We start from the raw sequence: 12,776 nt of genomic DNA, 5'->3' as shown, positions 1-12,776 counted from the left end.
TCACTGCTATAACAATGGAACCATGACACACGCACAGACACAGACACACATACAGAGGTCGTGTCTGAAGCAAATCGATCTCGGAGAGAGCTAAACGGGGTATATTCAATAATGCTGAGTGTGTTTCCAATGTATTCGAAAAACACTTCACTAATGACCAGAAGCAACCGCGGTCTATATCATGAGCATGTCCCGTGTCCCCTCAAGTGGACTTCTTGTACCTCTGCCACAGACACCTTCATGTTAGGAATGGTTACATCATTGGCGTTATTACTCGCCCGTTGAAGATACTGCAGTGTAATATTTTTACGGCAATATGTGACGTCACAATGTTAATGTAGCTGTCGCAAGTTTCCTAGACCTTGCTTGACTCGAGGAATGCTGAGAGTCCTCATACCGTCGGCAATTTCGCCGCAGTTTCTGAAATTTATGTTGGCCAGTAATACACGTAATACTAAACTCGCTTCCTTGAAATATCATTTTATTAACCTCGTTGAAGATTTAGTACCAAATCATTAACTCGTTTAACAAAAATGGTATTACACGGAAGGTCGTTTGGTATCATCGATGTATGAGATAACAGCAAGTTGGATTGTTTCAAAATCTAAACATGACGAAAAGACAAGTATGCCATAACACTTTGATGCGAGACTATATAACAGTTTAACATGCATGATCGTCGGGAATGCTGCATGTTCTCAATTTGATTATCAGGACATTGTCCCAGTCGTGCTGAAAAGATTCTATTAGCGTGGACAGGTCGGTTCCACGTTGTGACAAACCAAATCACAAATCAGAGCATGACCAGAAGTAGGCTCGTGTCCTTAACGTCACAACGACGCTGGAGATCCCATGCCGACTGGGTCATGAAACCAACAAGGAATGTATACGTTTATTTGTTTAGAAAGTCACACACAGATAGTCTGTGTGTGAACACTATGGGCTGGCGTTTACGAGCGTTTCTGTATATGTGTGGAGCGGCCTTCTGGACCCAGCAACGCTTTATCCCTTAGGCCATTTCTGTTCAGTCGAGACGAACAACCATCCACACACCCAAACCCAACTCCATTCCTGTGGTGATCACATGGCAAGATATGTTTGAATTCTTATATTGAACCATGATGACTTGAGACTGTCTACGCCTAGCGAGGACACCGCCCGATCCATCTGACATTCGCCACACGCACTCACGCAATTCCCTAAACTTCTGTAGTCGCCATGACGACGATACGGCCCCATTACACTTCCTTAACAGGGTGATAAGGTTCAACATATTGAAGTTAGTTGTTATTATCATGTTTTCACCAATAGAAACACCAATCCTAGCCCTGCGTGACCCTGTGCCATCCCAACCGATCCGCTTACCAGTGATGTCTCGTCGATACGTGACTAGAACGAGACTTGTAGAACATTATCCACCCCCCTTCATCATTATCTCCCCGACATGTTTTTAGCAGCTCTTGAGATTATGATACATCCGGGTTATCACACGAGGGCAGACGACACATCAAAGACTATGGTCGCGCAAACAAATGACAAGAAATGATTGACGTCTGCTTCAAAGTGAGGTTTAACTAAGCGACTAGGACCGGCGCGAAACATCTGGCGGTGGCCAAAACATTCAACCACATATTCGCTCACAACACACAACAGTCATCAAGGAGTTGTGAGAAAGAAAGAAACAAACCGATTGATCTCGTACAGGTAGGTGGTGATAAAACCAAATGCATGGCCGTAGCTGTAGCACACATACCGGTTATCATCGGCTGGGCACGCCATGTACACCGTTCGTTCTCACGGGCTACAGATCGCCACTCCAGGGCATCCTTACTGTCAAGGACGGTTCATGACATACACCGATCTCATTAACATAACATAACTCCCCTGTTCTCGGTGCCATTAAACAATGATGTGAGGACATCCTATTGCAGGCCACGTTTGAACGACCTTCCGTGAAGCTCGACCCGCAGCAGCGAGAACCTAGCTCAACCATGGACAGATAGAAGACTAAAGGAAACGCTGTGTCCGATATACAGAATATATAGGACAAGATTTCATAGAACTGCGAGTATATATGACCGTTCTAATTGTATCCCGATGCACAATGCCAGTCAGTCTTGCCATTTCTGAATCGGAATTCTAGCTCTCCTGTATTGTGACAGCGGGTAGGGATGCCTCAAGCGCAATCATAGTGTACTGCTGGATTTTCGAGAGTTGACTATTGTGTATTTTTCCATCAACCAACAAGACAGATACACTCAGTTCACATAATTTGTATTCGTAAAATTATATAGCAACGTCATTGTGTGAGTTATTCGTGTAATCATATCAGATCAGCAAACTCACCGAGACTCCACTGTCCGACAAATACATGAGTCTGGTCACTCGGACTGGGAGTCGCTGGAGTTTAACCTCTCACTTTTCATTCTCACTACACGCGGGGAGAGGGAGCGACGCGTTTTACTTCCCCGGATGTGTCTTTTACCGGAGCTATTTTTCGAGTAGTTCCTTGGTCTACATAACAGCGGCAGCAGACGACTGGGGAAGCTGGACTGGCTAGTCAGTGTGTCATCGTCTGCTATGACATCCTGACCATTTCGACCTGCCGGTGATGTTACAGAGTCCCTTTGTCTTGAACCATGTCGGAGGCTGTTTCTGGACATTCTCGGGAAATGGTTGGGCAATGTCTTCTCGGTGGGGGACGCTGAAGAGTTTTGGTTACGACTCCCTACCCGGGAGGGGCAGCTTATTGCATCTCGGAGAGACACTTGGGACTGATCCGACAGGTCGGCAGCAGAATCAGAAATCAGTTTCTCTCTCCGGGACTTGAGATACAGTTCTGCTAAGCTCCGGATAGAGCTGCGGGTACTGGCGACGGTACTACTCCTGGACAGATCCCTTAATATTTTTCTCAGCTCTTCTCGGTTCTCCTTTTTCTCAGCTTCACCTACAACACGGATATCATCATCATCATCACCATCATCTGGACGTGACATTTATGTTTATTGACTGATCATCAGCTGATGAGAGCTTCTAGGACTTCAGTCCTGCCCCACATGATCATAAACATTTGCAAAATGCAACTTACATTTGTTTAAATAATGATTGACCTTCGCATTAAAAGATCTTCGGCGTGTGGGTTCAATGTCAAGGTCATTCAAAAGTTCATCGTATTCAAGGTCGTCCTGTTCTTTGCCATAGCAACAACAGAAGAAGCTGAGGCAGAGCTCGTTGCTAAGTGCGAATGTACTGGGAGGTGGAGTCGCGTCGGTCTCGCCTCGTTTCAGCTGGGCAATGTAGACTTTGAGAAGACGAGACCTGCAAGTACAGAAAGTGGTGCCGAACCGTTTACTAGTACACCAAAGTGGCTAACTCTGAACAGCCACTACACCAGCTGATATACATTTAAATGTGACGGTTTTCCTGTAATGAAATAAATATTGTACCAGGAATAGGATATCTTTAGAATCTCGCCAATTCACTTGCTATTAAATGAATAAACTTAAACGATGCAAAGATGCTATGCTGTCAACTTGAACCCATCTGGTTGGGTATGAATGATACATGCCTGTGAAGCACTGTATGAAGAAACTGATGCTATTTGTATACAACAGAAGCAAACCCCTGTAGCACCCAAGCCCGTAGTTTTCAGCAGTAAAGCTTGCACATAATACATTGTCTCGGAGAAACAAGTATAACGGTTGTTTTGCTACCTCAAATGTTCTCTTTTGTCATATTACATAGTGAGTCTTGGGAATCCAGCTTCTCTTCCTACTAGGTGTTCACAACTTCATACCCATTTTCACTAGCTTCTCATACAGAGTTTCATTGTAACATATCGTGTGTTTCATGGAAACATACCCGGTGACTAAAGGAAACATACCCGGTGTTTCATGGTCACATACCCAGTGTTTCAAGGTAAGGCCACATAAAATTATTCTTGTTTCTCATTACCGGCGGTGAAATTGCATGTACAAAGCCGACAGACCAAATTTTCTAAGTTTTCGACTAATATTATGTATAAAATCAGAAAAGAGATAGATTCAAAAGAACACGCACAACAATCCCAAAAGGTGGTGCGAAACAAGAAGTTTACTCTGTAACATACCGAGTCATGAATAAATAAAGATAGGGGTATAAAGAAGAGAACCTTCAAAGATGACCGGCTTCTGACAGTTCAGTGGTAGGTATGAGGACAGAAGGTGTGTGGGTCGCCTTATCTGGGTCGCCTTGGTTGCCAAGGGAGTACCTTGGAGGAGAATGTGTTGTTGGTTACTGACCCTGCCGATCTGAGGGTTCTACTGATAGGGGGATGCACTGCCACATGAGTGACACACATCAAATGGAGGCACGTAGTATTTACACCGAAAGGTATCTAAACTGAAGTACAACGACAGTATATTGATTGTCAATTATATCTTGCCCATCCATCTCATCTGTGTTCCCGCATATGCATGCACAGACACTTCACACCTCCACATTATCGACCACTATCACGTCCCAAACATAATCATTTATTAAACCACTTCAATAATTGGGTTGACATGCGCGTTACCCTAAGCTAGGTATTCTTCTGTTCGCTGTCTATGTATAAGGGAAACTATCTTCATTTGCACGATATGTGGCTTAGAAACGACCTCTACGCCACTGATCGCCTGACACTGTAATTGCGTCTTTGAGGCACAGTTGCATGATTTCCTCGTCAGTTATATCATTAAAAAAAAAAACAACTTGCAAAGCACAGGGGAGATAACTCACGCTTCATCGTGAATGCGCTTGTATTTTCTCAGTTACACATTAAAGCGGGTTGACACCTTTTTCCTAATATTGTTTTTCAAACTATTGTATTGTTTGGCATGCTGTTCTACATACGTCCACTAGTAAGCCGGTCGACTCAGCGGCCCAACACATGTGTTGATCAGGTGTAATCAGGTGTACATCCTGATTCATGTAATGACGTTATGGCACAGGCTCCTGGAGAGTAACGTCGCACATCCTGAATTGCCAAAGTAAGTTAGCTACCTTGGCTAACACGACTGGCAATATCTTAAGGAATTAATATCACAATTCATTCATCAATCATCAATCAATGAGCATCTTTCTACGCATTGGGATACGATGACATAGTATGTTAAGGATGCTGTTGAGGTTTCCAAGACATCGTCTTTTACGATATCCCACAATTTTCCATTCAGGCAATATATCTGGATAGAGGAAATAAAAAAGTGAATAACATGTACTTGTTACAGAGCGAACTTTCACACCCCCTGGTTAGCTTACAAATTCTAAAATCTAGTACTCAATTTGATCATTTGTCACAAACTGTTTGACAAAACAAATGGACGTGTCTCCTCAGTGGAACGCTCCTACCCACTCTTCACCCCTCCATATCCTCCTCCTCGTGGCAGCCTCACCTTTTCCTGGACACTCGGGCGCAGTGTACGATGATCGCTAGCAGGGTCACCGCTGTCCCCGCCACACCCACCAGGACAGGCAGCTGGTAGGGGCTTTCCGTGGACTCTTTACTTGCACGGACATCATCTAGATCATATGCAGTAAGTTCGGACATTAACAGTTAGAACAACTTTTAAGGGGCCAGCTATTTTTCACAGCAAAATACCTTTACCTCAGTTTTTTGTCTGTTCGCCTGTAAATCTGAAAACTAAACGCTTCGAAGTTGTGATGCAAACAGCTGATGTCACTTCACTGTGTGTGCGAACACACAACGTCTACCATGGGGCGGCGGTTTCGATACTTATCAGCGCAGTACCGGCAAACCGTGGTATCGATGGTACTTGCTGCTCCCCTGCCTACGCCCGTACCACTCACGACCAAAAACACACTCGCACACACATATGCACACGTAGATGCCCCGACTCTCGCTGCCCTCTTTGTACAAACCAGACCATAACCTTCCCGCTTCAACTCAACTGCTGTACCTTCTTTGTCAGTAGATTGTCCAGAGCTACCAAGCAGGTCAGGATTGATCGGAGGCGCATCTGTAGTCAAATACATTGGCGCATACAATACAGCCGTTTAAAAATCATTTCAAAAGCTATCATCTTTTTCCAAATTGATACCTCAAAAAGAACCGCGCTTAATCAGCTCACGAAGTTCGTGACAAGAGTTTGGTCTAAGGGAGGTAACTCTCCTGAACTTATCTTCTATATAATGGAAACGGTGACTCTGCACAAAGCCCGTGTAATCAGCAGTTCGATCCCCAACGTTGACCACGCATGCAATCTTAGCACTGCGGGTATTTTCTGAATATCGTTACCCTCACACTTTTGAATATTTTAATATCACAGCATTGAACACTTTAGTAGCCATACGACAAACCCTAAAAATATGGTGTAAATGTACCGAATTATGGTTGACAGGTATGAAAGAGAGTACCAGCGTTCAACTGTTTTCCGTGTGCAAAGTTCATCTAGAGATCATAACACATATACCATCATTTGATGACCACGATCTCTTGTGACTCCTGATAACCAGAATTACAAGAACTGAGAACTAGAACCAAATCATTATTACACCATCAAGATGATGAACACAATGTCATGGCATGACAAACGCCCAGGAGCAAACTTGTCATGATATACATTTGTCATAACAGTTTGAAGCATACCTAAGACATATATTATCACTAAGCCTGGTTGGCCGCACCTCCCCGTTACGTCGCACGGCTCAGTGCATAGCTTTATAGGAATGCGTGTGGAATCTTTCAGTCGGTGATCACATCCGCACGTCTGAAAATACAGCTGGAAAAAGATATATTTTAATGAGTAAACTAGCGAGTCCGTGGGTGAGAAAGTGAATAGGTGAGTGAGTGAGTGAACGGGTGAGTCGGTGGGTGAGAAAGTGAACGAGTGAGTCGGTGGGTGAGCAAGCAAGTGGGTGGGTAGGTTAGCGACCGAAAGAGTAAGAAATTAGTGGTGAATGAGTAAGAGAGTGAGTAGGTTGGTAAGTTTACTGTACAACCTTTGCTTGATTCAGGGGACTGAAAATATTCACATTCATACTGTTCCGGCACCTTTCCTTAGAAAATGAGAAAAGGTGATTAGAATGATACAAACACTAATAAATTGAACAACAGTTTCAGAATGGCATAGCTCGTACCCCTATTTCGATGTTTTTGATGTCTGGTCGAGACACGGTAATTTACAGACCGCACCACCGTCATATAGGCGGGGTGAAGAACAACTAGACAACTCCGGCGGAATATTATTAAACTGCAAAATATCACATTAAATATAATAGAAAAGATGGGTAAACTGCATTTTACGGGTCCCCGGAAGTGTACGTGACAGACATGCGCAGAAGCCATATTTACATCGAAGCGAGCACTAACGCTGACGCCATTTTTTGTTTACTCCGGCGAGTTACTGCCGCTGTTCTATGGCCTTGTTTGACCTATTAAATTACCTTTGGGTTATAATCGAGAATCAGCTCAAGACCTTCATTCCTCAACATTATTTTAGGGTCAGTATTATGTCATGGTATTGTCAACTGCAGTGTTTATTCATTTTTTAAGATCACGATACAATTTCCCAGTGCTAACCGAATGTATGATTTTTTTGCAATCTCATATTTCAACAGAATGGGGGGTTTTAGGGGGGCAGGTGCCCCCTACATTATTTTTACATATTACTTATCATTTCTTTTCTATTCCTAATAAACAAAAAGAGGTAAGTTTATTTGATGTCTAATATCAAAACGCTTCACTTACATTACAAGAAGAAACCTCCGCTTGCATTAAATTTATCCGAATCCTGAACACCATTTTCTTTATTTTCAATTTCAATCATTAAAGTATGCATGGTTTTTTGGGGTTGTCAAACGCACGGCGGATAAACGCAAGAAATGTTACAAAAGGATCATCAAAACAACGTAAATATTTTTACCTCACGATGAACTATCAAACAATCCTTTCGCAGTTCCATACCTGGGCAGGGACGCTTTCACCACTCTCCACGTACTCTCAGTTTTATTTGTGTACACACCATTCTCTGCATTCACAAATTCCTTACCATGATTTACTGTCGCATGCACATATCCCATCTCATTCAAGTTGTGGCATACCTAGTAACCCACTACCTTATTTGGAACATTCGACACGTGCGTCCACATCTGACCAATCAGAGAAAAGGAACGTCATGAGGATTTCCCTTTGATTACTAACGATTGGATTAATGTTTTGGAGTATTACTAAAATTCGTGTTTAAAACTCTCGTCTTTCAGACGAAGTTTTAAACTAAACTTTTGCCAGTAAACACGAAAATGACCTCTAAATTCGTCTAAAATGCCTCCTAACGGAGATCAGCCCGCTCTCGCGTGCTTTTCTTTTATATATGACGCGCTGCGCGCGTCGCTTACTGCCAAAGGCAGTAAGCTCGCGCCGAAGGCGCGTACACGTTACTATAGAATACATTCTACTTCCGGGTGACTGCCGAAGGCAGGGACCCGTAAACTGCAGGTGTCCCGAAAAGATATATTCAATTATCCCAGTTATATACTGAGGGGAAAGAAATAAGTGATCACACGAAAGAACAAGTGCTCCTTTATTTTTTCCAGGTTTCTTCACAAGTTTTGTATCGCATAGCTTGTGAAGAAACCTGGAAAAAATAAGAGAACGCGTGTGCTTTCATCTGATCCCTTGTTTTTCCCTCAGTATGTATATCACCTCACTTTAAACATATGCGTGTATTGCAAATATAATTATTTGTAAGTATTTGTGCGCTGAATGGCATACCTGAATCGCTGCGAATGTGTAGTTCCCATTACTGCAATGTCTCAGACACCAACCCTGGCCGCTTTCTTCGAGGTCAAATGGCCGTTGTGTGTATCTCTTGAGAAAGGCTGTCTTTGATGGTTTGAAGCATCCGAGCGGTGCTGCAACTATTGCAGGCGACAATGTTGTATGTTCAACACCCAGTGGTATGTATAATATAGAGTGCATTTTCAAAGGCAGCATCACAAACCAGAAGACACCTGGTGTTCCCAGCAGCATGTAAGTTGGGTTTCACGTTACCGAAAGCAATATTTCAGCAACATTACTGTATGTAAACTTTTTCTTCACCCTACTTTATCCCTCCACATACATTTAATGGATATTACTTAATTAATTACCCGACAGTTAATTAGTGTTAGACAATTCACAATTGCACTGTTACACCCGAATTGATAAGAACGGTAAACGCAAAAGTATAGACAGACATACCAGATAATATTTATAAAAATACAGATGATTATAATCATATTTAAAGACCCAAACACGCACGTACGCACATATTGTAGTAAAAAATATACATTTCCAGTTACTAAGTAAATTTGGGTTATGTACAGTGGACTCAACTGACGTTATGTATGCTCGGTACATTAATGTAAATCACCAGTCATCTGACGGCAATAATCTTACTGTTGCTTTTACTGTAGACACAATCTGTACATAGAACCACCATCCAGATCAGCCACCATTTCTTCGAAATCATTGTTGCATACGCCCATCTTGGATTGTCTGAACGACAGTTATTGTGACGTCATCACATTCTGTCTCTGACGACGTCATGACGTCATGCTTTTTACCGAGTTCGTCTGCGATAGTACGCGTGGCCGCTCTTGAATACAACTGCTAGTATAGTGCGTTCCCTCACGTCCCAGTCAGGGAGTCACTACATCGAGTAATCCACGGATAAAATATGAGTTATACGATGTTAAGCTGGCATCACTGGTTTAATGATGGTTATTATATTTCTGCATACTCAGCGTTTCACTTCTTCCTTGATTCGCTTTTCATGAAGGACATTTTCATATGACTATACAGATTTATCATGGCACGAAAATGGAAACATTTTCGCTAAAGAACAAATAGTTGAATGATTCCCACAACCTTGTTAAACGATGAGTTATAGTGTTAGGACATGTAACAAGTGAGTGAGTTAATGCTATAAACGATGAAGCAATATCATCGCCGAATGATGAAAACACGCTACGTGAATATGAATTAATCGAGAACACCGAAGATTAAAAAATAAACACAGTAAATAATTAAACAACAAATTATTTAGTGGGAATAATGATTGGCTGTGGTCTAATTTGTGTCATGTGTTGTTTTTTTTTCTTTATTTTTTTTAGGTTCAAGGTCTCAAATAGTATCGGTGATTAACAACTAGTGAATAACTATAATAAAGAACCACGTTTGGTCTTGTCACTCCTACCTGTTGTTTACACAATTCTTGACGTACCGATGTAGCAGTCTGAAATAATGTCATAAGCAATATATAATGAGATAAACATGCTGTTCCTTGTAGTCAGCCCCAGGGATCTTCAGATACTGTCTAATTTGGACCTCCTTGGCCGTAAAAATGTGGACCGTATTCACATGAATAGAAAGACAATTTTGTTTAAGTGTAAATTCTTTTTTTTTCCTGAGAAGTCACCTTGACGGAGAAGTAAAAAGTAGACTAGTAGAAGTTGATTGATTACTTTTTCAAACAAATGCCAGATTAAATGTGTATATTTGTGCCAACAGTTAGTCGGCAACCGGTATCGGGTGGTCATGCAGACTCGATGACTTGGTTGACACATGTCATCGGTTCCCAATTACGCAGATCGATGCACATGCGGTTGATCACTTGATAGTCTGGTCCAGACTCGATTATTTACAGACCACCGCCATATAGCTGGAATACTGTTGAGTGCGGCGTAAAACTAAACTTACTCATTCAGCAACAGTTAGACAACACTATCCATATATTTCTAATAAACTTCATGGAATATTCAGAGTTTAAGAAGTCACCAAATAGAAATGCATATTTAGAATCCCATCTTTACAAACACCTTCAAAATGTTTTGAAACCGCTAATTATAAAGTCAACATAAATACATTCACGAACTGCTTACTATTTATAACAAAAGATATGGATACGAACTCAGCCAGACTGTTCCGCCGTTATCTAACACTGGGAGTCAGCTGATGCTGTTTACGTCAACTATCTCTTATTAAAGAGTTTACGGCGAGTGCAATATATGCTGTCTTGGATAGGGAAACGCAATATAACAGGTTCCAAGAAAGCTGAGGCGGTGATGACGTTGTTCTCTGAGCCTGATCCAGCAATGTTAGAGATCTGTGGCATACACTCTAACATTCTTTTTTAGATCATGAAACTATCACTATTACTTGCAAACACATTTCACCTGATAGTATGTTCCCCTCATATGAAATAAAGATGTATGTGAAAGATGTTTTTGAGGAAGTAACTAGGAATACTCTAACAACGGCGTATAGCATTTTAATGGCGGATCAGAACAGATCGGCGATATGTCTTATTTTCCACACACCTCAAATACACCTAACATTCTTTCTTAGATTATGAAACTATCACTGTTAGTTGCAAACACATTTCACTTGGTAGTATATTCCCCTCATATGAATTACAGGTTTATGTGAAAGATGTGTTTGAAGAAATAACTAGTAACACTGAAACAATGGCGTGTAGCATTTCAATGGCAAATCGGCGAAACGTCATATTTTTCACACACCTCAATTACACGCTAACAATTTTTTAAAGTCATAAAACTGTCACTATTACTTGCAAATACCTTTCAACTAAAGCTATGTTTTCCTTCTAAAAATTTAACGAATGTGTGAAAGAAGTTTTTATCGGCACAATTTAGTCTCTTCGAGGTGAATCGAGAACAGAGGCCACTGAGCTATAACATACCGACTTGAAACTTTACTACAAATCTACTGTCCTGATGCGGACACTAACACCAATTATTTGACTTAAACTTAAGTGACAAAATAGTTAACCTAACCTCTACATGTAGGATTTCAGTTGTTACAACACTCAGCGAACTTAATCAGCTGTTTTAACGTATGACACTGGAGTTCATTGAGTGAGTGAGTGAGTGAGTGAGTGAGTGAGTTTAGCTTTACACCGCACTCAGCAATATTCCAGATATATGGCGGAGGTCTGTAAATAATCGAGTCTGGACCAGACAATCCAGTGATCAACAACATGAGCATCGATCTGCGCAATTGGGAACTGATGACATGTGTCTGTCAACCAAGTCATAGAGCCTGACCACCCGATCCCGTTAGTCGCCTCTTACGACAAGCACAGTTGCCTTTTGTGGCAAGTATGGGTTGCTGAAGGCCTATACTACCCCTGGGTGGAGTTCATTGTAGGACATTAAACATATAAACATTTTTAACAGTTAAAAACCCAATCCCCCTCCCCCCTCCCATAACTTATCAGTGGAAACAGGTAGATATTATAATGTCAATAGAAATGAAAGATTGTGTAAATTTTGAATTTCAGATATTGAGGACGAATTCAATTTTATACGTGAATGTTCTAAATATGATGAAATATTTACATATCCTTCTCTTTATCACCTTGTACACTTATATGACATATGAGTGACGTCCCTTGAGTGTACTCGCACTTTGTTTACCTGTGGTCATTTCTGGCGGATTAAAACCAACAAAGCCCATCTTCAAGGGAAGGAACAGAGTTTCTGATTACATAAGGTACTGTGGAACACATTATATCCATGGGGGTGTCTCTAGAGGTCTGGAGACAGAGAGTCGGAACATTTTCCCAACCTGTCAAGCAGGCCGCATGGCATGTCCCCGTTATTACGTTACCGGGTGGCAGACGGACATTAGGTAGGTGTGTGGTTTTGTACTTAGTGACGCTCTTGATGACATGTGGGGACATCGAAAGGAACCCTGGTCCGCCCAGACGATACCCACCATCTAGCCAACCAGG

At 41.8% G+C, this 12,776-nt stretch overlaps 1 protein-coding gene and 1 pseudogene across 1 annotated transcript in view; one reads left to right on the top strand and one right to left on the bottom strand.

The window, feature by feature from the left end:
• Positions 1-12,776, top strand: part of LOC137298514 (zygotic DNA replication licensing factor mcm6-like) — a 385,641-nt gene that overhangs the window by 234,717 nt on the left and 138,148 nt on the right. The window lies entirely within an intron of this gene.
• LOC137298774 (uncharacterized) lies at positions 2,382-12,670 on the bottom strand (annotated as a pseudogene).

This window comes from Haliotis asinina, chromosome 10, assembly GCF_037392515.1.
Source record: "Haliotis asinina isolate JCU_RB_2024 chromosome 10, JCU_Hal_asi_v2, whole genome shotgun sequence".
NCBI classification, from domain to species: domain Eukaryota; kingdom Metazoa; phylum Mollusca; class Gastropoda; order Lepetellida; family Haliotidae; genus Haliotis; species Haliotis asinina.
The sequence above is the reverse complement of the archived record's forward strand: the minus strand, read 5'-3'. Positions and strand labels throughout refer to the sequence as shown.